The sequence below is a fragment of the Corythoichthys intestinalis genome, chromosome 19 (assembly GCF_030265065.1).
Source record: "Corythoichthys intestinalis isolate RoL2023-P3 chromosome 19, ASM3026506v1, whole genome shotgun sequence".
NCBI lineage: Eukaryota > Metazoa > Chordata > Actinopteri > Syngnathiformes > Syngnathidae > Corythoichthys > Corythoichthys intestinalis.
The window spans coordinates 37,862,273-37,888,961 of record NC_080413.1 but is presented as its reverse complement, the minus strand read 5'-3'; the positions used below and the strand labels follow the sequence as shown (position 1 = coordinate 37,888,961).

At 46.0% G+C, this 26,689-nt stretch overlaps 9 non-coding genes across 9 annotated transcripts; all 9 read right to left on the bottom strand.

Annotated features, from left to right (window-relative positions):
- Positions 1-1,066: 1,066 nt before the first annotated feature.
- Positions 1,067-1,138, bottom strand: trnah-gug (transfer RNA histidin (anticodon GUG)). Its single transcript has one exon. It is a non-coding gene; the product is annotated as a tRNA-His (tRNA).
- Positions 1,139-6,187: 5,049 nt separating this feature from the next.
- On the bottom strand, positions 6,188-6,260 carry trnar-acg (transfer RNA arginine (anticodon ACG)). Its single transcript has one exon. It is a non-coding gene; the product is annotated as a tRNA-Arg (tRNA).
- Positions 6,261-8,322: 2,062 nt separating this feature from the next.
- Positions 8,323-8,395, bottom strand: trnar-acg (transfer RNA arginine (anticodon ACG)). The gene has a single exon. It is a non-coding gene; the product is annotated as a tRNA-Arg (tRNA).
- Positions 8,396-10,457: 2,062 nt separating this feature from the next.
- On the bottom strand, positions 10,458-10,530 carry trnar-acg (transfer RNA arginine (anticodon ACG)). Its single transcript has one exon. It is a non-coding gene; the product is annotated as a tRNA-Arg (tRNA).
- Positions 10,531-14,861: 4,331 nt separating this feature from the next.
- trnar-acg (transfer RNA arginine (anticodon ACG)) lies at positions 14,862-14,934 on the bottom strand. Its single transcript has one exon. It is a non-coding gene; the product is annotated as a tRNA-Arg (tRNA).
- A 2,062-nt stretch (positions 14,935-16,996) lies between these two features.
- trnar-acg (transfer RNA arginine (anticodon ACG)) lies at positions 16,997-17,069 on the bottom strand. Its single transcript has one exon. It is a non-coding gene; the product is annotated as a tRNA-Arg (tRNA).
- A 1,724-nt stretch (positions 17,070-18,793) lies between these two features.
- On the bottom strand, positions 18,794-18,865 carry trnah-gug (transfer RNA histidin (anticodon GUG)). Its single transcript has one exon. It is a non-coding gene; the product is annotated as a tRNA-His (tRNA).
- A 1,118-nt stretch (positions 18,866-19,983) lies between these two features.
- trnar-acg (transfer RNA arginine (anticodon ACG)) lies at positions 19,984-20,056 on the bottom strand. Its single transcript has one exon. It is a non-coding gene; the product is annotated as a tRNA-Arg (tRNA).
- A 2,805-nt stretch (positions 20,057-22,861) lies between these two features.
- trnah-gug (transfer RNA histidin (anticodon GUG)) lies at positions 22,862-22,933 on the bottom strand. Its single transcript has one exon. It is a non-coding gene; the product is annotated as a tRNA-His (tRNA).
- Between the last annotated feature and the right edge of the window lie 3,756 nt (positions 22,934-26,689).

Genomic DNA, 26,689 nt, shown 5'->3' with positions numbered 1-26,689 from the left:
GTCGAACGTAGAATCTCCTACTTCCCTCTGCTGGTTCATGTGTGCCACGGTTGAAAATAGTTGAACCAGCAGAGGGAATTGATTTGGAATCTTCTTAAAATGTAGGGGAATCCAGAGGTGCCGTGACACGGATTTGAAACAGGTTTCCTGCGGCCACAATGCAGAGTAGTAACCACTATACGATCACGGCGCTGGGTTGCCTCAGTCAACTGGACTGTCTTGTACCAGAATGTCTGTCCAACAGTGTTAGCCAAGGCCAGGCTGCTACAGCCAAAAACTACTGACAAGCTAGCCAGGAGTCAAACCTAGAAGCTTGTGATCTGTCGTCAGGAGCTTCAGCCATTTCACCACTAGCCCTAATCTCAAGATTTGACTTCATGTGTGCCACACTTAAAATGAGTTGACCGAGCAGAGGGAAGTCCGTGTCTTCTCAAAAGGTAGGAGAATTCAGAGGTGCCGTGACAATACACAGAATAATAACCACGATACGATCACAGCACTGGGTTCTCTCAGTCAACTGGACTGTCTAGTACTGGAACGTCTGTCCAACAGTGTTAGCCAAAGCCAAGCGAGTACAGGCAAAACAGCTGACATGCTAGCCAGGAGTCAAGACTAGAAGCTCGTGATCTGTCGTCAGGAGCTTCATCCATTGCACCACTAGCCCTAATCTCAAGCTTTGAGTTAATGTGTGCCACACTTAAAATGAGGTGAACATTTAGTCAGTTAGAATCTTCTCAAAAGCTAGGGGAATTCAGAGGTGCCGTGAGCCGGAGTTCCTACGGTCACAACGCAGAATACTAACCACTATAGGATCACAGCGCTGGGTTCAACTGGACTGTCGAGACCTGGAAGCTCTGTCAAACAGTGTTGGCGAAAGCCAAGCTACTACAGGCAAAACAGTCGGGAGTCTAACCTAGAATCTCCTGATCCGTAGTCAGGGGCGTTATCCATTGCGCCACTCGCCCTAGGCTGCAGACTAGGGTTCGTGTGTGCTGCTGTTGAAAAGAGCTGAACAAGCACAGGAAAATCATTGGGAATCTTCACAAAAGGCAAGGGAATTCAGAGTTGCCGTGACCCGGATTCGAACCGGGGTTCCTGCGGCCACAACGCAGAGTACTAACCACTATACGATCACGGCGCTGGGTTGCCTCAGTCAACTGGACTGTCTAGTAATGGAATGTCTGTCCAACAGTGATAGCCAAAGCAAAGCTTCTACAGGCAAAACAGCTTACAAGCTAGCCAGGAGGCGAACCTAGAATCTCCTACTTCCCTCTGCTGGTTCATGTGTGCCACGGTTGAAAATAGTTGAACCAGCAGAGGGATATGAGTTAGAATCGTCTCAAAATGTCAGGGAATCCAGAAGTGCCGTGACACGGATTTGAAACAGGGTTCCTGCGGCCAAAAGGCAGAGTACCAATCACTATTCGATCACAGGACTGGGTTCTCTCACTCAGCTGGACTGTTTAGTACTGGAAACTCTGTCAAACAGTGTTGGCGAAAACCAAGCTTTGACAGGCAAAACAGCTAACGAGCTAGCCAGGAGTCAACCTACAATCTCCGATTTCCCTCTGCTGGTTCATGTGTGCCACGGTTGAAAATAGTTGAACCAGCAGAGGGAATTGATTTAGAATCTTCTTAAAATGTAGGGGAATCCAGAAGTGCCGTGACACGGATTTGAAACAGGGTTCCTGCGGCCGAAAGGCAGAGTACCAATCACTATTCGATCACAGCACTGGGTTCTCTCACTCAGCTTGACTGTTTAGTACTGGAAACGCTGTCAAACAGTGTTGGCGAAAACCAAGCTTCTACAGGCAAAACAGCTTACAAGCAAGCCAGGAGTCGAACCTAGAATCTCCTATTTCCCTCTGCTAAATTCATGTGTGCCACGGTTGAAAATAGTTGAACCAGCAGAGGGAATTGATTTGGAATCTTCTTAAAATGTAGGGGAATCCAGAGGTGCCGTGACACCGATTTGAAACAGGTTTCCTGCGGCCACAATGCAGAGTAGTAACCACTATACGATCACGGCACTGGTATCCCTCAGTCAAGTGGACTGTCTTGTACCAGAATGTCTGTCCAACAGTGATAGCCAAAGGCAAGCTTCTACAGGCAAAACATCTTACAGGCCAGCCAGGGGTCGAACGTGGAATCTCCTACTTCCCTCTGCTGGTTCATGTGTGCCACGGTTGAAAATAGTTGAACCAGCAGAGGGATATGAGTTAGAATCTTCTCAAAATGTCAGGGAATCCAGAAGTGCCGTGACACGGATTTGAAACAGGGTTCCTGCGGCCAAAAGGCAGAGTACCAATCACTATTCGATCACAGCACTGGGTTCTCTTACTCAGCTGGACTGTTTAGTACTGGAAACTCTGTCAAACAGTGTTGGCGAAAACCAAGCTTTGACAGGCAAAACAGCTAACGAGCTAGCCAGGAGTCAACCTACAATCTCCGATTTCCCTCTGCTGGTTCATGTGTGCCACGGTTGAAAATAGTTGAACCATAGTTGATTTGGAATCTTCTTAAAAAGTAGGGGAATCCAGAGGTGCCGTGACACGGATTTGAAACAGGTTTCCTGCGGCCACAATGCAGAGTAGTAACCACTGTACGATCACGGCTCTGGTATCCCTCAGTCAACTGGACTGTCTTGTACCAGAATGTCTGTCCAACAGTGTTAGCCAAGGCCAGGCTGCTACACCCAAAAACAACTGACAAGCTAGCCAGGAGTCGAACCTAGAAGCTTGTAATCTGTCGTCAGGAGCTTCAGCCATTTCTCCACTAGCCCTAATCTCAAGATTTGACCTCATGTGTGCCACACTTAAAATGAGTTGACCGAGCAGAGGGAAGTCCGTGTCTTCTCAAAAGGTAGGAGAATTCAGAGGTGCCGTGACAATACACAGAATAATAACCACGATACGATCACAGCACTGGGTTCTCTCAGTCAACTGGACTGTCTAGTACTGGAACGTCTGTCCAACAGTGTTAGCCAAAGCCAAGCGAGTACAGGCAAAACAGCTGACATGCTAGCCTGGAGTCAAGACTAGAAGCTCGGGATCTGTCGTCAGGAGCTTCATCCATTGCACCACTAGCCCTAATCTCAAGCTTTGAGTTAATGTGTGCCACACTTAAAATGAGGTGAACATTTAGTCAGTTAGAATCTTCTCAAAAGCTAGGGGAATTCAGAGGTGCCGTGAGCCGGAGTTCCTATGGTCACAACGCAGAATACTAACCACTATAGGATCACAGCGCTGGGTTCAACTGGACTGTCGAGACCTGGAAGCTCTGTCAAACAGTGTTGGCGAAAGCCAAGCTACTACAGGCAAAACAGTCGGGAGTCGAACCTAGAATCTCCTGATCCGTAGTCAGGCGCGTTATCCATTGCGCCACTCGCCCTAGGCTGCAGACTAGGGTTCGTGTGTGCCGCTGTTGAAAAGAGCTGAACAAGCACAGGAAAATCATTGGGAATCTTCACAAAAGGTAAGGGAATTCAGAGTTGCCGTGACCCGGATTCCAACCGGGGTTCCTGCGGCCACAATGCAGAGTAGTAACCACTATACCATCATGGAACTGGTATCCCTCAGTCAACTGGACTGTCTTGTACCAGAATGTCTGTCCAACAGTGTTAGCCAAGGCCAGGCTGCTACAGCCGAAAACAACTGACAAGCTAGCCAGGAGTCAAACCTAGAAGCTCGTGATCTGGCGTCAGGAGCTTCATCCATTTCACCACTAGCCCTAATCTCAAGATTTGACTTCATGTGTGCCAAACTTAAAATGAGTTGACCGAGCAGAAGGAAGTCCGAGTCTTCTCAAAAGGTAGGGGAATTCAGAGGTGCCATGACAATACACAGAATAATAACCACGATACGATCACAGCACTGGGTTCTTTCAGTCAACTGGACTGTCTAGTACTGGAACGTCTGTCCAACAGTGTTAGCCAAAGCCAAGCGAGTACAGGCAAAACAGCTGACATGCTAGCCAGGAGTCAAGACTAGAAGCTCGTGATCTGTCGTCAGGTGCTGGACTGTCGAGACCTGGAAACTCTGTCAAACAGTGTTGGCGCAAACCAAGCTTCTACAGGCAAAACAGCTTACAAGCTAGCCAGGAGTCGAACCTAGAATCTCCTATTTCCCTCTGCTGGTTCATGTGTGCCACGGTTGAAAATAGTTGAACCAGCAGAGGGAATTGGTTTGGAATCTTCTTAAAATGTAGGGGAATCCAGAGGTGCCGTGACATCGATTTGAAACAGGTTTCCTGCGGCCGAAAGGCAGAGTACCAATCACTATTCGATCACAGCACTGGGTTCTCTCACTCAGCTGGACTGTTTAGTACTGGAAACGCTGTCAAACAGTGTTGGTGAAAACCAAGCTTCTACAGGCAAAACAGCTTACAAGCTAGCCAGGAGTCGAACCTAGAATCTCCTATTTCCCTCTGCTGGTTCATGTGTGCCACGGTTGAAAATAGTTGAACCAGCAGAGGGAATTGATTTGGAATCTTCTTAAAATGTAGGGGAATCCAGAGGTGCCGTGACACCGATTTGAAACAGGTTTCCTGCGGCCACAATGCAGAGTAGTAACCACTATACGATCACGGCACTGGTATCCCTCAGTCAACTGGACTGTCTTGTACCAGAATGTCTGTCCAACAGTGATAGCCAAAGGCAAGCTTCTACAGGCAAAACATCTTACAGGCCAGCCAGGAGTCGAACGTAGAATCTCCTACTTCCCTCTGCTGGTTCATGTGTGCCACGGTTGAAAATAGTTGAACCAGCAGAGGGATATGAGTTAGAATCTTCTCAAAATGTCAGGGAATCCAGAAGTGCCGTGACACGGATTTGAAACAGGGTTCCTGCGGCCGAAAGGCAGAGTACCAATCACTATTCGATCACAGCACTGGGTTCTCTTACTCAGCTGGACTGTTTAGTACTGGAAACTCTGTCAAACAGTGTTGGCGAAAACCAAGCTTTGACAGGCAAAACAGCTAATGAGCTTGCCAGGAGTCAACCTACAATCTCCGATTTCCCTCTGCTGGTTCATGTGTGCCACGGTTGAAAATGGTTGAACCAGCAGAGGGAATTGATTTGGAATCTTCTTAAAATGTAGGGGAATCCAGAAGTGCCCTGACACGGATTTGAAACAGGGTTCCTGCGGCCAAAAGGCAGAGTACCAATCACTATTCGATCACAGCACTGGGTTCTCTCACTCAGCTGGACTGTTTAATACTGGAAACTCTGTCAAACAGTGATGGCGAAAACCAAGCTTTGACAGGCAAAACAGCTAACGAGCTAGCCAGGAGTCAACCTACAATCTCCGATTTCCCTCTGCTGGTTCATGTGTGCCACGGTTGAAAATAGTTGAACCAGCAGAGGGAATTGATTTGGAATCTTCTTAAAATGTAGGGGAATCCAGAGGTGCCGTGACACGGATTTGAAACAGGTTTCCTGCGGCCACAATGCAGAGTAGTAACCACTATACGATCACGGAACTGGTTTCCCTCAGTCAACTGGACTGTTTTGTACCAGAATGTCTGTCCAACAGCGTTAGCCAAGGCCAGGCTGCTACAGCCGAAAACAACTGACAAGCTAGCCAGGAGTCAAACCTAGAAGCTTGTGATCTGTCGTCAGGAGCTTCATCCATTTCACCACTAGCCCTAATCTCAAGATTTGACTTCATGTGTGCCACACTTAAAATGAGTTGACCGAGCAGAGGGAAGTCCGAATTTTCTCAAAAGGTAGGGGAATTCAGAGGTGCCGTGACAATACACAGAATAACAACCACGATACGATCACAGCACTGGGTTCTCTCAGTCAACTGGACTTTCTAGTACTGGAACGTCTGTCCAACAGTGTTAGCCAAAGCCAAGCGAGTACAGGCAAAACAGCTGACATGCTAGCCAGGAGTCAAGACTAGAAGCTCGTGATCTGTCGTCAGGAGCTTCATCCATTGCACCACTAGCCCTAATCTCAAGCTTTGAGTTAACGTGTGCCACACTTAAAGTGAGGTGAACATTTAGTCAGAATTTTCTCAAAAGTTAGTGGAATTCAGAGGTGCCGTGAGCCGGAGTTCCTAGGGACAAAACGCAGAATACTAACCACTATAGGATCACAGCGCTGGGTTCAACTGGACTGTCGAGACCTGGAAGCTCTGTCAAACAGTGTTGGCGAAAGCCAAGCTTCTACAGGCAAAACAGTCAACGAGCTAGCCAGGAGTCGAACCTAGAATCTCCTGATCCGTAGTCAGGTGCGTTATCCATTGCACCACTAGCCCTAAGCTGCAGACTAGGGTTAGTGTGTGCCGCTGTTGAAAGGAGCTGAACAAGCACAGGGGAATCATTGGGAATCTTCCCAAAAGCTAAGGGAATTCAGAGTTGCCGTGACCCAGATTCGAACCGGGGTTCCTGCGGCCACAACGCAGATTACTAACCACTATACGATCACGGCGCTGGGTTGCCTCAGTCAACTGGACTGTCTAGTAATGGAATGTCTGTCCAACAGTGATAGCCAAAGCCAAGCTTCTACAGGCAAAACAGCTTACAAGCTAGCCAGGAGTCGAACCTAGAATCTCCTCCTTCCCTCTGCTGGTTCATGTGTGCCACGTTTGAAAATAGTTGAACCAGCAGAGGGATATGAGTTAGAATCGTCTCAAAATGTCAGGGAATCCAGAAGTGCCGTGACACGGATTTGAAACAGGGTTCCTGCGGCCGAAAGGCAGAGTACCAATCACTATTCGATCACAGCACTGGGTTCTCTCACTCAACTGGACTGTTTAGTACTGGAAACTCTGTCAAACAGTGTTGGCGAAAACCAAGCTTCTACAGGCAAAACAGCTTACAAGCTAGCCAGGAGTCGAACCTAGAATCTCCTACTTCCCTCTGCTGGTTCATGTGTGCCACGGTTGAAAATAGTTGAACCAGCAGAGGGATATGAGTTAGAATCTTCTCAAAATGTCAGGGAATCCAGAAGTGCCGTGACACGGATTTGAAACAGGGTTCCTGCGGCCGAAAGGCAGAGTACCAATCACTATTCGATCACAGCACTGGGTTCTCTTACTCAGCTGGACTGTTTAGTACTGGAAACTCTGTCAAACAGTGTTGGCGAAAACCAAGCTTTGACAGGCAAAACAGCTAACGAGCTAGCCAGGAGTCAACCTACAATCTCCGATTTCCCTCTGCTGGTTCATGTGTGCCACGGTTGAAAATAGTTGAACCATAGTTGATTTGGAATCTTCTTAAAATGTAGGGGAATCCAGAAGTGCCCTGACACGGATTTGAAACAGGGTTCCTGCGGCCAAAAGGCAGAGTACCAATCACTATTCGATCACAGCACTGGGTTCTCTCACTCAGCTGGACTGTTTAATACTGGAAACTCTGTCAAACAGTGATGGCGAAAACCAAGCTTTGACAGGCAAAACAGCTAACGAGCTAGCCAGGAGTCAACCTACAATCTCCGATTTCCCTCTGCTGGTTCATGTGTGCCACGGTTGAAAATAGTTGAACCAGCAGAGGGAATTGATTTGGAATCTTCTTAAAATGTAGGGGAATCCAGAGGTGCCGTGACACGGATTTGAAACAGGTTTCCTGCGGCCACAATGCAGAGTAGTAACCACTATACGATCACGGCAATGGTTTCCCTCAGTCAACTGGACTGTTTTGTACCAGAATGTCTGTCCAACAGCGTTAGCCAAGGCCAGGCTGCTACAGCCGAAAACAACTGACAAGCTAGCCAGGAGTCAAACCTAGAAGCTTGTGATCTGTCGTCAGGAGCTTCATCCATTTCACCACTAGCCCTAATCTCAAGATTTGACTTCATGTGTGCCACACTTAAAATGAGTTGACCGAGCAGAGGGAAGTCCGAATTTTCTCAAAAGGTAGGGGAATTCAGAGGTGCCGTGACAATACACAGAATAACAACCACAATACGATCACAGCACTGGGTTCTCTCAGTCAACTGGACTTTCTAGTACTGGAACGTCTGTCCAACAGTGTTAGCCAAAGCCAAGCGAGTACAGGCAAAACAGCTGACATGCTAGCCAGGAGTCAAGACTAGAAGCTCGTGATCTGTCGTCAGGAGCTTCATCCATTGCACCACTAGCCCTAATCTCAAGCTTTGAGTTAACGTGTGCCACACTTAAAGTGAGGTGAACATTTAGTCAGAATTTTCTCAAAAGTTAGTGGAATTCAGAGGTGCCGTGAGCCGGAGTTCCTAGGGACAAAACGCAGAATACTAACCACTATAGGATCACAGCGCTGGGTTCAACTGGACTGTCGAGACCTGGAAGCTCTGTCAAACAGCGTTGGCGAAAGCCAAGCTTCTACAGGCAAAACAGTCAACGAGCTAGCCAGGAGTCGAACCTAGAATCTCCTGATCCGTAGTCAGGTGCGTTATCCATTGCGCCACTAGCCCTAAGCTGCAGACTAGGGTTAGTGTGTGCCGCTGTTGAAAGGAGCTGAACAAGCACAGGGGAATCATTGGGAATCTTCCCAAAAGCTAAGGGAATTCAGAGTTGCCGTGACCCAGATTCGAACCGGGGTTCCTGCGGCCACAACGCAGATTACTAACCACTATACGATCACGGCGCTGGGTTGCCTCAGTCAACTGGACTGTCTAGTAATGGAATGTCTGTCCAACAGTGATAGCCAAAGCCAAGCTTCTACAGGCAAAACAGCTTACAAGCTAGCCAGGAGTCGAACCTAGAATCTCCTCCTTCCCTCTGCTGGTTCATGTGTGCCACGTTTGAAAATAGTTGAACCAGCAGAGGGATATGAGTTAGAATCGTCTCAAAATGTCAGGGAATCCAGAAGTGCCGTGACACGGATTTGAAACAGGGTTCCTGCGGCCGAAAGGCAGAGTACCAATCACTATTCGATCACAGCACTGGGTTCTCTCACTCAACTGGACTGTTTAGTACTGGAAACTCTGTCAAACAGTGTTGGCGAAAACCAAGCTTCTACAGGCAAAACAGCTTACAAGCTAGCCAGGAGTCGAACCTAGAATCTCCTACTTCCCTCTGCTGGTTCATGTGTGCCACGGTTGAAAATAGTTGAACCAACAGAGGGATATGAGTTAGAATCTTCTCAAAATGTCAGGGAATCCAGAAGTGCCGTGACACGGATTTGAAACAGGGTTCCTGCGGCCGAAAGGCAGAGTACCAATCACTATTCGATCACAGCACTGGGTTCTCTTACTCAGCTGGACTGTTTAGTACTGGAAACTCTGTCAAACAGTGTTGGCGAAAACCAAGCTTTGACAGGCAAAACAGCTAACGAGCTAGCCAGGAGTCAACCTACAATCTCCGATTTCCCTCTGCTGGTTCATGTGTGCCACGGTTGAAAATAGTTGAACCATAGTTGATTTGGAATCTTCTTAAAATGTAGGGGAATCCAGAAGTGCCCTGACACGGATTTGAAACAGGGTTCCTGCGGCCAAAAGGCAGAGTACCAATCACTATTCGATCACAGCACTGGGTTCTCTCACTCAGCTGGACTGTTTAATACTGGAAACTCTGTCAAACAGTGATGGCGAAAACCAAGCTTTGACAGGCAAAACAGCTAACGAGCTAGCCAGGAGTCAACCTACAATCTCCGATTTCCCTCTGCTGGTTCATGTGTGCCACGGTTGAAAATAGTTGAACCAGCAGAGGGAATTGATTTGGAATCTTCTTAAAATGTAGGGGAATCCAGAGGTGCCGTGACACGGATTTGAAACAGGTTTCCTGCGGCCACAATGCAGAGTAGTAACCACTATACGATCACGGCAATGGTTTCCCTCAGTCAACTGGACTGTTTTGTACCAGAATGTCTGTCCAACAGCGTTAGCCAAGGCCAGGCTGCTACAGCCGAAAACAACTGACAAGCTAGCCAGGAGTCAAACCTAGAAGCTTGTGATCTGTCGTCAGGAGCTTCATCCATTTCACCACTAGCCCTAATCTCAAGATTTGACTTCATGTGTGCCACACTTAAAATGAGTTGACCGAGCAGAGGGAAGTCCGAATTTTCTCAAAAGGTAGGGGAATTCAGAGGTGCCGTGACAATACACAGAATAACAACCACAATACGATCACAGCACTGGGTTCTCTCAGTCAACTGGACTTTCTAGTACTGGAACGTCTGTCCAACAGTGTTAGCCAAAGCCAAGCGAGTACAGGCAAAACAGCTGACATGCTAGCCAGGAGTCAAGACTAGAAGCTCGTGATCTGTCGTCAGGAGCTTCATCCATTGCACCACTAGCCCTAATCTCAAGCTTTGAGTTAACGTGTGCCACACTTAAAGTGAGGTGAACATTTAGTCAGAATTTTCTCAAAAGTTAGTGGAATTCAGAGGTGCCGTGAGCCGGAGTTCCTAGGGACAAAACGCAGAATACTAACCACTATAGGATCACAGCGCTGGGTTCAACTGGACTGTCGAGACCTGGAAGCTCTGTCAAACAGCGTTGGCGAAAGCCAAGCTTCTACAGGCAAAACAGTCAACGAGCTAGCCAGGAGTCGAACCTAGAATCTCCTGATCCGTAGTCAGGTGCGTTATCCATTGCGCCACTAGCCCTAAGCTGCAGACTAGGGTTAGTGTGTGCCGCTGTTGAAAGGAGCTGAACAAGCACAGGGGAATCATTGGGAATCTTCCCAAAAGCTAAGGGAATTCAGAGTTGCCGTGACCCAGATTCGAACCGGGGTTCCTGCGGCCACAACGCAGATTACTAACCACTATACGATCACGGCGCTGGGTTGCCTCAGTCAACTGGACTGTCTAGTAATGGAATGTCTGTCCAACAGTGATAGCCAAAGCCAAGCTTCTACAGGCAAAACAGCTTACAAGCTAGCCAGGAGTCGAACCTAGAATCTCCTCCTTCCCTCTGCTGGTTCATGTGTGCCACGTTTGAAAATAGTTGAACCAGCAGAGGGATATGAGTTAGAATCGTCTCAAAATGTCAGGGAATCCAGAAGTGCCGTGACACGGATTTGAAACAGGGTTCCTGCGGCCGAAAGGCAGAGTACCAATCACTATTCGATCACAGCACTGGGTTCTCTCACTCAGCTGGACTGTTTAATACTGGAAACTCTGTCAAACAGTGTTGGCGAAAACCAAGCTTTGACAGGCAAAACAGCTAACGAGCTAGCCAGGAGTCAACCTACAATCTCCGATTTCCCTCTGCTGGTTCATGTGTGCCACGGTTGAAAATAGTTGAACCATAGTTGATTTGGAATCTTCTTAAAAAGTAGGGGAATCCAGAGGTGCCGTGACACGGATTTGAAACAGGTTTCCTGCGGCCACAATGCAGAGTAGTAACCACTGTACGATCACGGCTCTGGTATCCCTCAGTCAACTGGACTGTCTTGTACCAGAATGTCTGTCCAACAGTGTTAGCCAAGGCCAGGCTGCTACACCCAAAAACAACTGACAAGCTAGCCAGGAGTCGAACTTAGAAGCTTGTAATCTGTCGTCAGGAGCTTCAGCCATTTCTCCACTAGCCCTAATCTCAAGATTTGACCTCATGTGTGCCACACTTAAAATGAGTTGACCGAGCAGAGGGAAGTCCGTGTCTTCTCAAAAGGTAGGAGAATTCAGAGGTGCCGTGACAATACACAGAATAATAACCACGATACGATCACAGCACTGGGTTCTCTCAGTCAACTGGACTGTCTAGTACTGGAACGTCTGTCCAACAGTGTTAGCCAAAGCCAAGCGAGTACAGGCAAAACAGCTGACATGCTAGCCTGGAGTCAAGACTAGAAGCTCGGGATCTGTCGTCAGGAGCTTCATCCATTGCACCACTAGCCCTAATCTCAAGCTTTGAGTTAATGTGTGCCACACTTAAAATGAGGTGAACATTTAGTCAGTTAGAATCTTCTCAGAAGCTAGGGGAATTCAGAGGTGCCGTGAGCCGGAGTTCCTACGGTCACAACGCAGAATACTAACCACTATAGGATCACAGCGCTGGGTTCAACTGGACTGTCGAGACCTGGAAGCTCTGTCAAACAGTGTTGGCGAAAGCCAAGCTACTACAGGCAAAACAGTCGGGAGTCGAACCTAGAATCTCCTGATCCGTAGTCAGGCGCGTTATCCATTGCGCCACTCGCCCTAGGCTGCAGACTAGGGTTCGTGTGTGCCGCTGTTGAAAAGAGCTGAACAAGCACAGGAAAATCATTGGGAATCTTCACAAAAGGTAAGGGAATTCAGAGTTGCCGTGACCCGGATTCCAACCGGGGTTCCTGCGGCCACAATGCAGAGTAGTAACCACTATACCATCATGGAACTGGTATCCCTCAGTCAACTGGACTGTCTTGTACCAGAATGTCTGTCCAACAGTGTTAGCCAAGGCCAGGCTGCTACAGCCGAAAACAACTGACAAGCTAGCCAGGAGTCAAACCTAGAAGCTCGTGATCTGGCGTCAGGAGCTTCATCCATTTCACCACTAGCCCTAATCTCAAGATTTGACTTCATGTGTGCCAAACTTAAAATGAGTTGACCGAGCAGAAGGAAGTCCGAGTCTTCTCAAAAGGTAGGGGAATTCAGAGGTGCCATGACAATACACAGAATAATAACCACGATACGATCACAGCACTGGGTTCTTTCAGTCAACTGGACTGTCTAGTACTGGAACGTCTGTCCAACAGTGTTAGCCAAAGCCAAGCGAGTACAGGCAAAACAGCTGACATGCTAGCCAGGAGTCAAGACTAGAAGCTCGTGATCTGTCGTCAGGTGCTGGACTGTCGAGACCTGGAAACTCTGTCAAACAGTGTTGGCGCAAACCAAGCTTCTACAGGCAAAACAGCTTACAAGCTAGCCAGGAGTCGAACCTAGAATCTCCTATTTCCCTCTGCTGGTTCATGTGTGCCACGGTTGAAAATAGTTGAACCAGCAGAGGGAATTGGTTTGGAATCTTCTTAAAATGTAGGGGAATCCAGAGGTGCCGTGACATCGATTTGAAACAGGTTTCCTGCGGCCGAAAGGCAGAGTACCAATCACTATTCGATCACAGCACTGGGTTCTCTCACTCAGCTGGACTGTTTAGTACTGGAAACGCTGTCAAACAGTGTTGGTGAAAACCAAGCTTCTACAGGCAAAACAGCTTACAAGCTAGCCAGGAGTCGAACCTAGAATCTCCTATTTCCCTCTGCTGGTTCATGTGTGCCACGGTTGAAAATAGTTGAACCAGCAGAGGGAATTGATTTGGAATCTTCTTAAAATGTAGGGGAATCCAGAGGTGCCGTGACACCGATTTGAAACAGGTTTCCTGCGGCCACAATGCAGAGTAGTAACCACTATACGATCACGGCACTGGTATCCCTCAGTCAACTGGACTGTCTTGTACCAGAATGTCTGTCCAACAGTGATAGCCAAAGGCAAGCTTCTACAGGCAAAACATCTTACAGGCCAGCCAGGAGTCGAACGTAGAATCTCCTACTTCCCTCTGCTGGTTCATGTGTGCCACGGTTGAAAATAGTTGAACCAGCAGAGGGATATGAGTTAGAATCTTCTCAAAATGTCAGGGAATCCAGAAGTGCCGTGACACGGATTTGAAACAGGGTTCCTGCGGCCGAAAGGCAGAGTACCAATCACTATTCGATCACAGCACTGGGTTCTCTTACTCAGCTGGACTGTTTAGTACTGGAAACTCTGTCAAACAGTGTTGGCGAAAACCAAGCTTTGACAGGCAAAACAGCTAATGAGCTTGCCAGGAGTCAACCTACAATCTCCGATTTCCCTCTGCTGGTTCATGTGTGCCACGGTTGAAAATGGTTGAACCAGCAGAGGGAATTGATTTGGAATCTTCTTAAAATGTAGGGGAATCCAGAAGTGCCCTGACACGGATTTGAAACAGGGTTCCTGCGGCCAAAAGGCAGAGTACCAATCACTATTCGATCACAGCACTGGGTTCTCTCACTCAGCTGGACTGTTTAATACTGGAAACTCTGTCAAACAGTGATGGCGAAAACCAAGCTTTGACAGGCAAAACAGCTAACGAGCTAGCCAGGAGTCAACCTACAATCTCCGATTTCCCTCTGCTGGTTCATGTGTGCCACGGTTGAAAATAGTTGAACCAGCAGAGGGAATTGATTTGGAATCTTCTTAAAATGTAGGGGAATCCAGAGGTGCCGTGACACGGATTTGAAACAGGTTTCCTGCGGCCACAATGCAGAGTAGTAACCACTATACGATCACGGAACTGGTTTCCCTCAGTCAACTGGACTGTTTTGTACCAGAATGTCTGTCCAACAGCGTTAGCCAAGGCCAGGCTGCTACAGCCGAAAACAACTGACAAGCTAGCCAGGAGTCAAACCTAGAAGCTTGTGATCTGTCGTCAGGAGCTTCATCCATTTCACCACTAGCCCTAATCTCAAGATTTGACTTCATGTGTGCCACACTTAAAATGAGTTGACCGAGCAGAGGGAAGTCCGAATTTTCTCAAAAGGTAGGGGAATTCAGAGGTGCCGTGACAATACACAGAATAACAACCACGATACGATCACAGCACTGGGTTCTCTCAGTCAACTGGACTTTCTAGTACTGGAACGTCTGTCCAACAGTGTTAGCCAAAGCCAAGCGAGTACAGGCAAAACAGCTGACATGCTAGCCAGGAGTCAAGACTAGAAGCTCGTGATCTGTCGTCAGGAGCTTCATCCATTGCACCACTAGCCCTAATCTCAAGCTTTGAGTTAACGTGTGCCACACTTAAAGTGAGGTGAACATTTAGTCAGAATTTTCTCAAAAGTTAGTGGAATTCAGAGGTGCCGTGAGCCGGAGTTCCTAGGGACAAAACGCAGAATACTAACCACTATAGGATCACAGCGCTGGGTTCAACTGGACTGTCGAGACCTGGAAGCTCTGTCAAACAGTGTTGGCGAAAGCCAAGCTTCTACAGGCAAAACAGTCAACGAGCTAGCCAGGAGTCGAACCTAGAATCTCCTGATCCGTAGTCAGGTGCGTTATCCATTGCGCCACTAGCCCTAAGCTGCAGACTAGGGTTAGTGTGTGCCGCTGTTGAAAGGAGCTGAACAAGCACAGGGGAATCATTGGGAATCTTCCCAAAAGCTAAGGGAATTCAGAGTTGCCGTGACCCAGATTCGAACCGGGGTTCCTGCGGCCACAACGCAGATTACTAACCACTATACGATCACGGCGCTGGGTTGCCTCAGTCAACTGGACTGTCTAGTAATGGAATGTCTGTCCAACAGTGATAGCCAAAGCCAAGCTTCTACAGGCAAAACAGCTTACAAGCTAGCCAGGAGTCGAACCTAGAATCTCCTCCTTCCCTCTGCTGGTTCATGTGTGCCACGTTTGAAAATAGTTGAACCAGCAGAGGGATATGAGTTAGAATCGTCTCAAAATGTCAGGGAATCCAGAAGTGCCGTGACACGGATTTGAAACAGGGTTCCTGCGGCCGAAAGGCAGAGTACCAATCACTATTCGATCACAGCACTGGGTTCTCTCACTCAACTGGACTGTTTAGTACTGGAAACTCTGTCAAACAGTGTTGGCGAAAACCAAGCTTCTACAGGCAAAACAGCTTACAAGCTAGCCAGGAGTCGAACCTAGAATCTCCTACTTCCCTCTGCTGGTTCATGTGTGCCACGGTTGAAAATAGTTGAACCAGCAGAGGGATATGAGTTAGAATCTTCTCAAAATGTCAGGGAATCCAGAAGTGCCGTGACACGGATTTGAAACAGGGTTCCTGCGGCCGAAAGGCAGAGTACCAATCACTATTCGATCACAGCACTGGGTTCTCTTACTCAGCTGGACTGTTTAGTACTGGAAACTCTGTCAAACAGTGTTGGCGAAAACCAAGCTTTGACAGGCAAAACAGCTAACGAGCTAGCCAGGAGTCAACCTACAATCTCCGATTTCCCTCTGCTGGTTCATGTGTGCCACGGTTGAAAATAGTTGAACCATAGTTGATTTGGAATCTTCTTAAAATGTAGGGGAATCCAGAAGTGCCCTGACACGGATTTGAAACAGGGTTCCTGCGGCCAAAAGGCAGAGTACCAATCACTATTCGATCACAGCACTGGGTTCTCTCACTCAGCTGGACTGTTTAATACTGGAAACTCTGTCAAACAGTGATGGCGAAAACCAAGCTTTGACAGGCAAAACAGCTAACGAGCTAGCCAGGAGTCAACCTACAATCTCCGATTTCCCTCTGCTGGTTCATGTGTGCCACGGTTGAAAATAGTTGAACCAGCAGAGGGAATTGATTTGGAATCTTCTTAAAATGTAGGGGAATCCAGAGGTGCCGTGACACGGATTTGAAACAGGTTTCCTGCGGCCACAATGCAGAGTAGTAACCACTATACGATCACGGCAATGGTTTCCCTCAGTCAACTGGACTGTTTTGTACCAGAATGTCTGTCCAACAGCGTTAGCCAAGGCCAGGCTGCTACAGCCGAAAACAACTGACAAGCTAGCCAGGAGTCAAACCTAGAAGCTTGTGATCTGTCGTCAGGAGCTTCATCCATTTCACCACTAGCCCTAATCTCAAGATTTGACTTCATGTGTGCCACACTTAAAATGAGTTGACCGAGCAGAGGGAAGTCCGAATTTTCTCAAAAGGTAGGGGAATTCAGAGGTGCCGTGACAATACACAGAATAACAACCACGATACGATCACAGCACTGGGTTCTCTCAGTCAACTGGACTTTCTAGTACTGGAACGTCTGTCCAACAGTGTTAGCCAAAGCCAAGCGAGTACAGGCAAAACAGCTGACATGCTAGCCAGGAGTCAAGACTAGAAGCTCGTGATCTGTCGTCAGGAGCTTCATCCATTGCACCACTAGCCCTAATCTCAAGCTTTGAGTTAACGTGTGCCACACTTAAAGTGAGGTGAACATTTAGTCAGAATTTTCTCAAAAGTTAGTGGAATTCAGAGGTGCCGTGAGCCGGAGTTCCTAGGGACAAAACGCAGAATACTAACCACTATAGGATCACAGCGCTGGGTTCAACTGGACTGTCGAGACCTGGAAGCTCTGTCAAACAGCGTTGGCGAAAGCCAAGCTTCTACAGGCAAAACAGTCAACGAGCTAGCCAGGAGTCGAACCTAGAATCTCCTGATCCGTAGTCAGGTGCGTTATCCATTGCGCCACTAGCCCTAAGCTGCAGACTAGGGTTAGTGTGTGCCGCTGTTGAAAGGAGCTGAACAAGCACAGGGGAATCATTGGGAATCTTCCCAAAAGCTAAGGGAATTCAGAGTTGCCGTGACCCAGATTCGAACCGGGGTTCCTGCGGCCACAACGCAGATTACTAACCACTATACGATCACGGCGCTGGGTTGCCTCAGTCAACTGGACTGTCTAGTAATGGAATGTCTGTCCAACAGTGATAGCCAAAGCCAAGCTTCTACAGGCAAAACAGCTTACAAGCTAGCCAGGAGTCGAACCTAGAATCTCCTCCTTCCCTCTGCTGGTTCATGTGTGCCACGTTTGAAAATAGTTGAACCAGCAGAGGGATATGAGTTAGAATCGTCTCAAAATGTCAGGGAATCCAGAAGTGCCGTGACACGGATTTGAAACAGGGTTCCTGCGGCCGAAAGGCAGAGTACCAATCACTATTCGATCACAGCACTGGGTTCTCTCACTCAACTGGACTGTTTAGTACTGGAAACTCTGTCAAACAGTGTTGGCGAAAACCAAGCTTCTACAGGCAAAACAGCTTACAAGCTAGCCAGGAGTCGAACCTAGAATCTCCTACTTCCCTCTGCTGGTTCATGTGTGCCACGGTTGAAAATAGTTGAACCAGCAGAGGGATATGAGTTAGAATCTTCTCAAAATGTCAGGGAATCCAGAAGTGCCCTGACACGGATTTGAAACAGGGTTCCTGCGGCCAAAAGGCAGAGTACCAATCACTATTCGATCACAGCACTGGGTTCTCTCACTCAGCTGGACTGTTTAATACTGGAAACTCTGTCAAACAGTGTTGGCGAAAACCAAGCTTTGACAGGCAAAACAGCTAACGAGCTAGCCAGGAGTCAACCTACAATCTCCGATTTCCCTCTGCTGGTTCATGTGTGCCACGGTTGAAAATAGTTGAACCAGCAGAGGGAATTGATTTAGAATCTTCTTAAAAAGTAGGGGAATCCAGAGGTGCCGTTACACGGATTTGAAACAGGTTTCCTGCGGCCACAATGCAGAGTAGTAACCACTATACGATCACGGAACTGGTATCCCTCAGTCAACTGGACTGTCTTGTACCAGAATGTCTGTCCAACAGTGTTAGCCAAGGCCAGGCTGCTACAGCCGAAAACAACTGACAAGCGAGCCAGGAGTCAAACCTAGAAGCTCGTGATCTGTCGTCAGGAGCTTCATCCATTTCACCACTAGCCCTAATCTCAAGATTTGACTTAATGTGTGCCACACTTAAAATGAGTTGACCGAGCAGAGGGAAGTCCGAGTCTTCTCAAAAGGTAGGGGAATTCAGAGGTGCCGTGACAATACACAAAATAATAACCACGATACGATCACAGCACTGGGTTCTCTCAGTCAACTGGACTGTCTAGTACTGAAACGTCTGTCCAACAGTGTTAGCCAAAGCCAAGCGAGTAGAGGCAAAACAGCTGACATGCTAGCCAGGAGTCAAGACTAGAAGCTCGTGATCTGTCGTCAGGAGCTGGACTGTCGAGACCTGGAAACTCTGTCAAACAGTGTTGGCGAAAGCCAAGCTACTACAGGCAAAACAGTCGACGTAGTCAGGCGCGTTATCCATTGCGCCACTAGCCCTAAGCTGCAGACTAGGGTTCGTGTGTGCCGCTGTTGAAAAGAGCTGAACAAGCACAGGGAAATCATTGGGAATCTTCCCAAAACGTAAGGGAATTCAAAGTTGCCGTGACCCGGATTCGAACCGGGGTTCCTGCGGCCACAACGCAGAGTACTAACCACTATACGATCACGGCACTGGGTTGCCTCAGTCAACTGGACTGTCTAGTAATGGAATGTCTGTCCAACAGTGATAGCCAAAGCCAAGCTTCTACAGGCAAAACAGCTTACAAGCTAGCCAGGATTCGAACCTATAATCTCCTACTTCCCTCTGCTGGTTCATGTGTGCCACGGTTGAAAATAGTTGAACCAGCAGAGGGATATGAGTCAGAATCGTCTCAAAATGTCAGGGAATCCAGAAGTGCCGTGACACGGATTTGAAACAGGGTTCCTGCGGCCAAAAGGCAGAGTACCAATCACTATTCGATCACAGCACTGGGTTCTCTCACTCAGCTGGACTGTTTAGTACTGGAAACTCTGTCAAACAGTGTTGGCGAAAACCAAGCTTCTACAGGCAAAACAGCTTACAAGCTAGCCAGGAGTCGAACCTAGAATCTCCTACTTCCCTCTGCTGGTTCATGTGTGCCACGGTTGAAAATAGTTGAACCAGCAGAGGGAATTGATTTGTAATCTTCTTAAAATGTAGGGGAATCCAGAGGTGCCGTGACACCGATTTGAAACAGGTTTCCTGCGGCCACAATGCAGAGTAGTAACCACTATACGATCACGGAACTGGTATCCCTCAGTCAACTGGACTGTCTTGTACCAGAATGTCTGTCCAACAGTGTTAGCCAAGGCCAGGCTGCTACAGCCGAAAACAACTGACAAGCTAGCCAGGAGTCAAACCTAGAAGCTCGTGATCTGGCGTCAGGAGCTTCATCCATTTCACCACTAGCCCTAATCTCAAGATTTGACTTCATGTGTGCCAAACTTAAAATGAGTTGACCGAGCAGAAGGAAGTCCGAGTCTTCTCAAAAGGTAGGGGAATTCAGAGGTGCCGTGACAATACACAGAATAATAACCATGATACGATCACAGCACTGGGTTCTTTCAGTCAACTGGTCTGTCTAGTACTGGAACGTCTGTCCAACAGTGTTAGCCAAAGCCAAGCGAGTACAGGCAAAACAGCTGACATGCTAGCCAGGAGTCAAGACTAGAAGCTCGTGATCTGTCGTCAGGAGCTGGACTGTCGAGACCTGGAAACTCTGTCAAGCAGTGTTGGCGAAAGCCAAGCTACTACAGGCAAAACAGTCGAGGAGCTAGCCAGGAGTCGAACCTAGAATCTCCTGATCCGTAGTCAGGCGCGTTATCCATTGCGCCACTAGCCCTAAGCTGCAGACTAGGGTTCGTGTGTGCCCCTGTTGAAAAGAGCTGAACAAGCACAGGGAAATCATTGGGAATCTTCCCAAAACGTAAGGGAATTCAGAGTTGCCGTGACCCGGATTCGAACCGGGGTTCCTGCGGCCACAACGCAGAGTACTAACCACTATACCAGGGGTGTCCAAACTTTTTGCAAAGGGGGCCAGATTTGGTATCGTAAAATTCTGGGGGGCCGACCTTGGCTGACGTTTTTTACTTAGAACAATTAGGGCTGTCAAAATCATTGCGTTAACGGGCGTTAATTAATTTTTAAAAAATTAATCACGTTAATTATTTGACGCATTTAACGCACATTCCCCGCTCAAACAAATTAAAATGACAGCAAAGTGTCATTTCCAATTGTTACCTGTGTTTTTTGGTGTATTTCCGCTCTCTGCTGGCGCTTGGGTGCGACTGATTTTATGGGCTTCAGCACCATAATATTGACATCAACAATGGCAAGCTACTAGTTTATTTTTTGATTGAAAATTTTATAAACTTTATTAAAAAGAAAACATTAAGAGGGGTTTTAATATAAAATTTCTATGACTTGTACTAACATTTATCTTTTAAGAACTACAAGTCTTTCTATCCATGGATCGCTTTAACAGAATGGTAATAATGTTAATGCCATCTTGTTGATTTATTGTTATTGTTGCAATGTTGTTGCATAGTTTAGTGAAGAAATAGTCCAATCTTTGAAGCGTCGGCTGTCACAGTCAACTTTTTGTTGTTGTTGATTGTCGTCATTTTAGAAAATTGGGAGTAAAGGGTCACATGGGGTAATGTTGCTTAGAGTGCTGCTGCCTTTTAGTGGGTAAATGATGAGTAGCATTTAGTGTGTAAGCTACTTCATATGCTGGTAGCAGTACTGCTGACCAATTTATTAAGTCTGTGTGCGGGCCAGACGTTATTGATTTTAGGACAGAGGCTGGGGGCCGGATGAAATTTGACCACGGGCCGCATTTGGCCCCCGGGCCGGACTTTGGACATGTCTGCACTATACGATCACGGCGCTGGGTTGCCTCAGTCAACTGGACTGTCTAGTAATGGAATGTCTGTCCAACAGTGATAGCCAAAGCCAAGCTTCTACAGGCAAAACAGCTTACAAGCTAGCCAGGAGGCGAACCTAGAATCTCCTACTTCCCTCTGCTGGTTCATGTGTGCCACGGTTGAAAATAGTTGAACCAGCAGAGGGATATGAGTTAGAGACGTCTCAAAATGTCAGGGAATCCAGAAGTGCCGTGACACGGATTTGAAACAGGGTTCCTGCGGCCAAAAGGCAGAGTACCAATCACTATTCGATCACAGCACTGGGTTCTCTCACTCAGCTGGACTGTTTAGTACTGGAAACTCTGTCAAACAGTGTTGGCGAAAACCAAGCTTTGACAGGCAAAACAGCTAACGAGCTAGCCAGGAGTCAACCTACAATCTCCGATTTCCCTCTGCTGGTTCATGTGTGCCACGGTTGAAAATAGTTGAACCAGCAGAGGGAATTGATTTAGAATCTTCTTAAAATGTAGGGGAATCCAGAAGTGCCGTGACACGGATTTGAAACAGGGTTCCTGCGGCCGAAAGGCAGAGCACCAATCACTATTCGATCACAGCACTGGGTTCTCTCACTCAGCTGGACTGTTTAGTACTGGAAACGCTGTCAAACAGTGTTGGCGAAAACCAAGCTTCTACAGGCAAAACAGCTTACAAGCTAGCCAGGAGTCGAACCTAGAATCTCCTATTTCCCTCTGCTGGTTCATGTGTGCCACGGTTGAAAATAGTTGAACCAGCAGAGGGAATTGATTTGGAATCTTCTTAAAATGTAGGGGAATCCAGAGGTGCCGTGACACGGATTTGAAACAGGTTTCCTGCGGCCACAATGCAGAGTAGTAACCACTATACGATCACGGCAATGGTTTCCCTCAGTCAACTGGACTGTTTTGTACCAGAATGTCTGTCCAACAGTGTTAGCCAAGGCCAGGCTGCTACAGCCAAAAACAACTGACAAGCTAGCCAGGAGTCAAACCTAGAAGCTCGTGATCTGTCGTCAGGAGCTTCATCCATTTCACCACTAGCCCTAATCTCAAGAGTTGACTTCATGTGTGCCACACTTAAAATGAGTTGACCGAGCAGAGGGAAGTCCGAATTTTCTCAAAAGGTAGGGGAATTCAGAGGTGCCGTGACAATACACAGAATAACAACCACGATACGATCACAGCACTGGGTTCTCTCAGTCAACTGGACTGTCTAGTACTGGAACGTCTGTCCAACAGTGTTAGCCAAAGCCAAGCGAGTACAGGCAAAACAGCTGACATGCTAGCCAGGAGTCAAGACTAGAAGCTCGTGATCTGTCGTCAGGAGCTTCATCCATTGCACCACTAGCCCTAATCTCAAGCTTTGAGTTAATGTGTGCCACACTTAAAATGAGGTGAACATTTAGTCAGTTAGAATCTTCTCAAAAGCTAGGGGAATTCAGAGGTGCCGTGAGCCGGAGTTCCTAGGGTCACAACGCAGAATACTAACCACTATAGGATCACAGCGCTGGGTTCAACTGGACTGTCGAGACCTGGAAACTGTCAAACAGTGTTGGCGAAAGCCAAGCTACTACAGGCAAAACAGTCGACGAGCTAGCCAGGAGTCGAACCTTGTCAGGCGCGTTATCCATTGCGCCACTCGCCCTAAGCTGCAGACTAGGGTTCGTGTGTGCCGCTGTTTAAAAGAGCTGGACAAGCACAGGGAAGTCATTGGGAATCTTCCCAGAAGTCACGGGAAATCAAAGTTGCCGTGACCCGGATTTGAACCGGGGTTCCTGCGGCCACAACGCAGAGTACTAACCACTATACGATCACGGCACTGAGTTTCCTTAGTCAACTGGACTGTCTAGTAATGGAATGTCTGTCCAACAGTGATAGCCAAAGCCAAGCTTCTACAGGCAAAACAGCTTACAAGCTAGTCAGGAGTCGAACCTAGAATCTCTTACTTCCCTCTGCTGGTTCATGTGTGCCACGGTTGAAAATAGTTGAACCAGCAGAGGGATATGAGTTAGAATCTTCTCAAAATGTCAGGGAATCCAGAAGTGCTGTGACAAGGATTTGAAACAGGGTTCCTGCGGCCACAAGGCAGAGTACCAATCAATATTCGATCACAGCACTGGGTTCTCTCACTCAGCTGGATTGTCTAGTACTGGAAACTCTGTCAAACAGTGTTGGCGAAAACCAAGCTTTTACAGGCAAAACAGCTAACGAGCTAGCCAGGAGTCAAACCTACAATCTCCGATTTCCCTCTACTGGTTCATGTGTGCCACGGTTGAAAATAGTTGAACCAGCAGAGAAAATTGATTTAGAATCTTCTTAAAATGTAGGGGAATCCAGAAGTGCAGTGACACGGACTTTAATCAGGTTTCCTGCGGCCACAATGCAGAGTAGTAACCACTATACGATCATGGCACTGGTATCCCTCAGTCAACTGGACTGTCTTGTACCAGAATGTCCGTCCAACAGTGTTAGCCAAGGCCAGGCTGCTACAGCCGAAAACAACTGACAGGCTAGCCAGGAGTCAAACCTAGAAGCTCGTGATCTGTCATCAGGAGCTTCATCCATTTCACCACTAGCCCTAATCTCAAGCTTTGAGTGAATGTGTGCCACACTTAAAATGAGGTGAACATTTAGTCAGTTAGAATCTTCTCAAAAGCTAGGGGAAGTCAGAGGTGCCGTGAGCCGGAGTTCCTAAGGTCACAATGCAGAATACTAACCACTAAATGATCACAGCACTGGTGGTGGTGTTAACGGTGTTAAAAACTTTTTGCACTTCAAAAAAAAAAAAAAGTTTAAATGAAAATAATATTTTCAATTTAAAAAACAAAACATTTTTGGATACGATTTTTTCTTTGATTGAAAAATTTTTTTTTGACTGAAGCAACTTTTTGGGGGATTGAACAATTTAGACACCAATGTCCTACACATTATTTTTTGATTAAAGTGACTGTTTGTTTGAAAATACATATTTTGACCGAAGCAACTTTTTTTGATTGAATAATAAAGACACAAATCTACCTCCATATTATGGATTGAATAATAAAGACACAAATTTACCTCCATATTACTCAAGAGCTTTGTCTAATATTGTGTTTATATATGTGGTATTTGAACTGTATCAATACTGATGCTATTTGTTGCTATTTGTTTACTTAACCAGAATGAATAGAATGTATGAATTGCCTATGTTTGATATATAACCTCTAACAATTTTGTATGTGTACTCATCATAATTTCCAGCTTTTTACAAGCATTTTATTTGTTACTGCAGTCCCTGTAATCTGGAACAAGATGTATTTTTTTTTTTTTTTTTTTTTCTATTTGGCTTTTATTTCTATTGGCATTGCTCTAGCTAATGGATATTAAAAAGTTATTTGCTTGCAGCAAGGAGGAATGAGAGAGGTAAGCTACAGTATGTAACCCACCTCAAGGCAACATAAACCTCTTTTAGGTCACAACCTACCAGTTGAGAAACACTGATTAATTGCATAACCGTTACAGGGCTATATCCCCATTTCTATCCAGACAAAGTACATCAGCAAAGTGTAGAAAGAGGTGAAGGAGAGATGGAAGTTGATGAGCATGATCAGAGGTTAATGGACTATCAACTAGTGATGTCCCAATTTTGATTTTGAATATTGATGGCTAAAAAACAAACAAACAAAAAAAAACTTTTTTACGGAAACTTATTTTGGTTTGATAATGTATACGATAGACTTCATAATGATATTGACGGGACATATTCCCCAGACACTGCGCCACGCCTTCAAGTAGGGGGCCCTCCCACACTCTGCTTCAGTCTATCTAAGTCGGTCACAGTTAAAAAACATGCAGCGATCCAACGCCGGATTTAGGTTGAAAAAGTACGAAAGCTATACCGCATACAAACAGGAAAGATTGGCTCAGGAGTGATTTGTTCAAGGATTCAAGGTAAATATTATATTTTTTGTACCATGCATGCATTTTGAAGCGTGAAAAAAAATCAATGGGAAAAATTAGCCACTACGGCATTGGCATCATAGTTCGCAATATTTTTGTAAAATAAATGCTAACTGCACGTTTTTTTTTTTGCTTTTGAACTTAGGCCGAGTTTGACTTTTCGGGCAGGGGGGGCACAACATGTTGATGACCCTGAAATGCAGTGTCAGCAATAAAATTAACTGACAAGAATATTTATAATAATAAATTGACAATGAGCGTTTTTTTGTTTCCCATCATTCTTGAGGGGAATTCTAAATCCGGCTGCTTAGTCAATCCTTTTCGCCAAGATCGTCAACCATTGAATATGGTATGCCTGCCGGTGTTGTGCCAATGTAGTTACCCCCGTCAAAAATTGTATCCCCTGGGCGGAGCCATATGGAGGTAGATTTGTGTCTTTATTATTCAATCCCCAAAAAGTTGCTTCAATTAAAATATATATTTTCAAAAAAAAAGTCGCTTCAATCAAAAAAAAAAAAAACTTTGAATGCAAAAATAAATTTGAAACGCAAAAGAACGCACGTGAAAGTTATTTTTCCTTGATTTAATTTTTGGGGGGATTGAAGCAACTTTTTTGATTGAAGTAATGTTGATTTGTGTTTGGGCCACATTTTGGCTAGGACGTTTTTGTCTTATTCATAAAAAAATATATATTTTAAAAAAGAAAAAACACTTCAATCAAAAAATGAAAAAAAAGTCAGTCATAGAAAACGTTTTTGAATGCAAAAAAATATTTGAGATTGAAAAATTTGCATTTGAATTGAAAACTTAATTTTTCATTGAAAACGTTTTATTTCATTGAAGAAATCCTTTTTGGGTTTGGGCCATATTATGGGTAGGACATTTGTGTCTAAATCATTCAATCCCATAAAAAGTTGCTTCAATCAAAAAAAAAAAAAATCTTTTCAATCAAAGAAAAAAATCATTTAAAAAATAAAATTGCACTCCCCTCATTTTTTATTTTTTTTGAAAATTATATGCAAAGCAAATGACCGTCTAAGGTGCTATTCACGTGATCTGTTCAAAAAATGATTTTGACGCCATTATAAAAATATATTTTTTGTTCATTTCATTCATTTTTATTGCAGTTTTATTGCTTTAAAACCTTTATATACAGCAGGAGTGTCCAAACTTTTCGCAAAGGGGGCCAGATTTGGTGTCATAAAAATTTGGGGGGCCGACCATGGCTGACGTTTTTTACGTAGAACAATTAGGGCTGTCAAAATCATCACGTTAACGGGCGTTCATTAATTTTTAAAAATTAATCACGTTAAAATATATGACGCATTTAACGCACATGCCCCGCTCAAACAGATTAAAATGACAGCAAAGTGTCATTTTCACTTGTTACTTGTGTTTTTTGGTGTTTTTCCGCCCTCTGCTGGCGCTTGGGTGCGACTGATTTTATGGGTTTCAGCACCATAATTATTATTGACATCAACAATGGCAAGCTACTAATTTATTTTTTGATTGATAATTTTACAAACTTTATTAAAACGAAAACATTAAGAGGGGTTTTAATATAAAATTTCTATGACTTGTACTAACATTTATCTTTTAAGAACTACAAGTCTTTCTATCCATGCATCGCTTTAA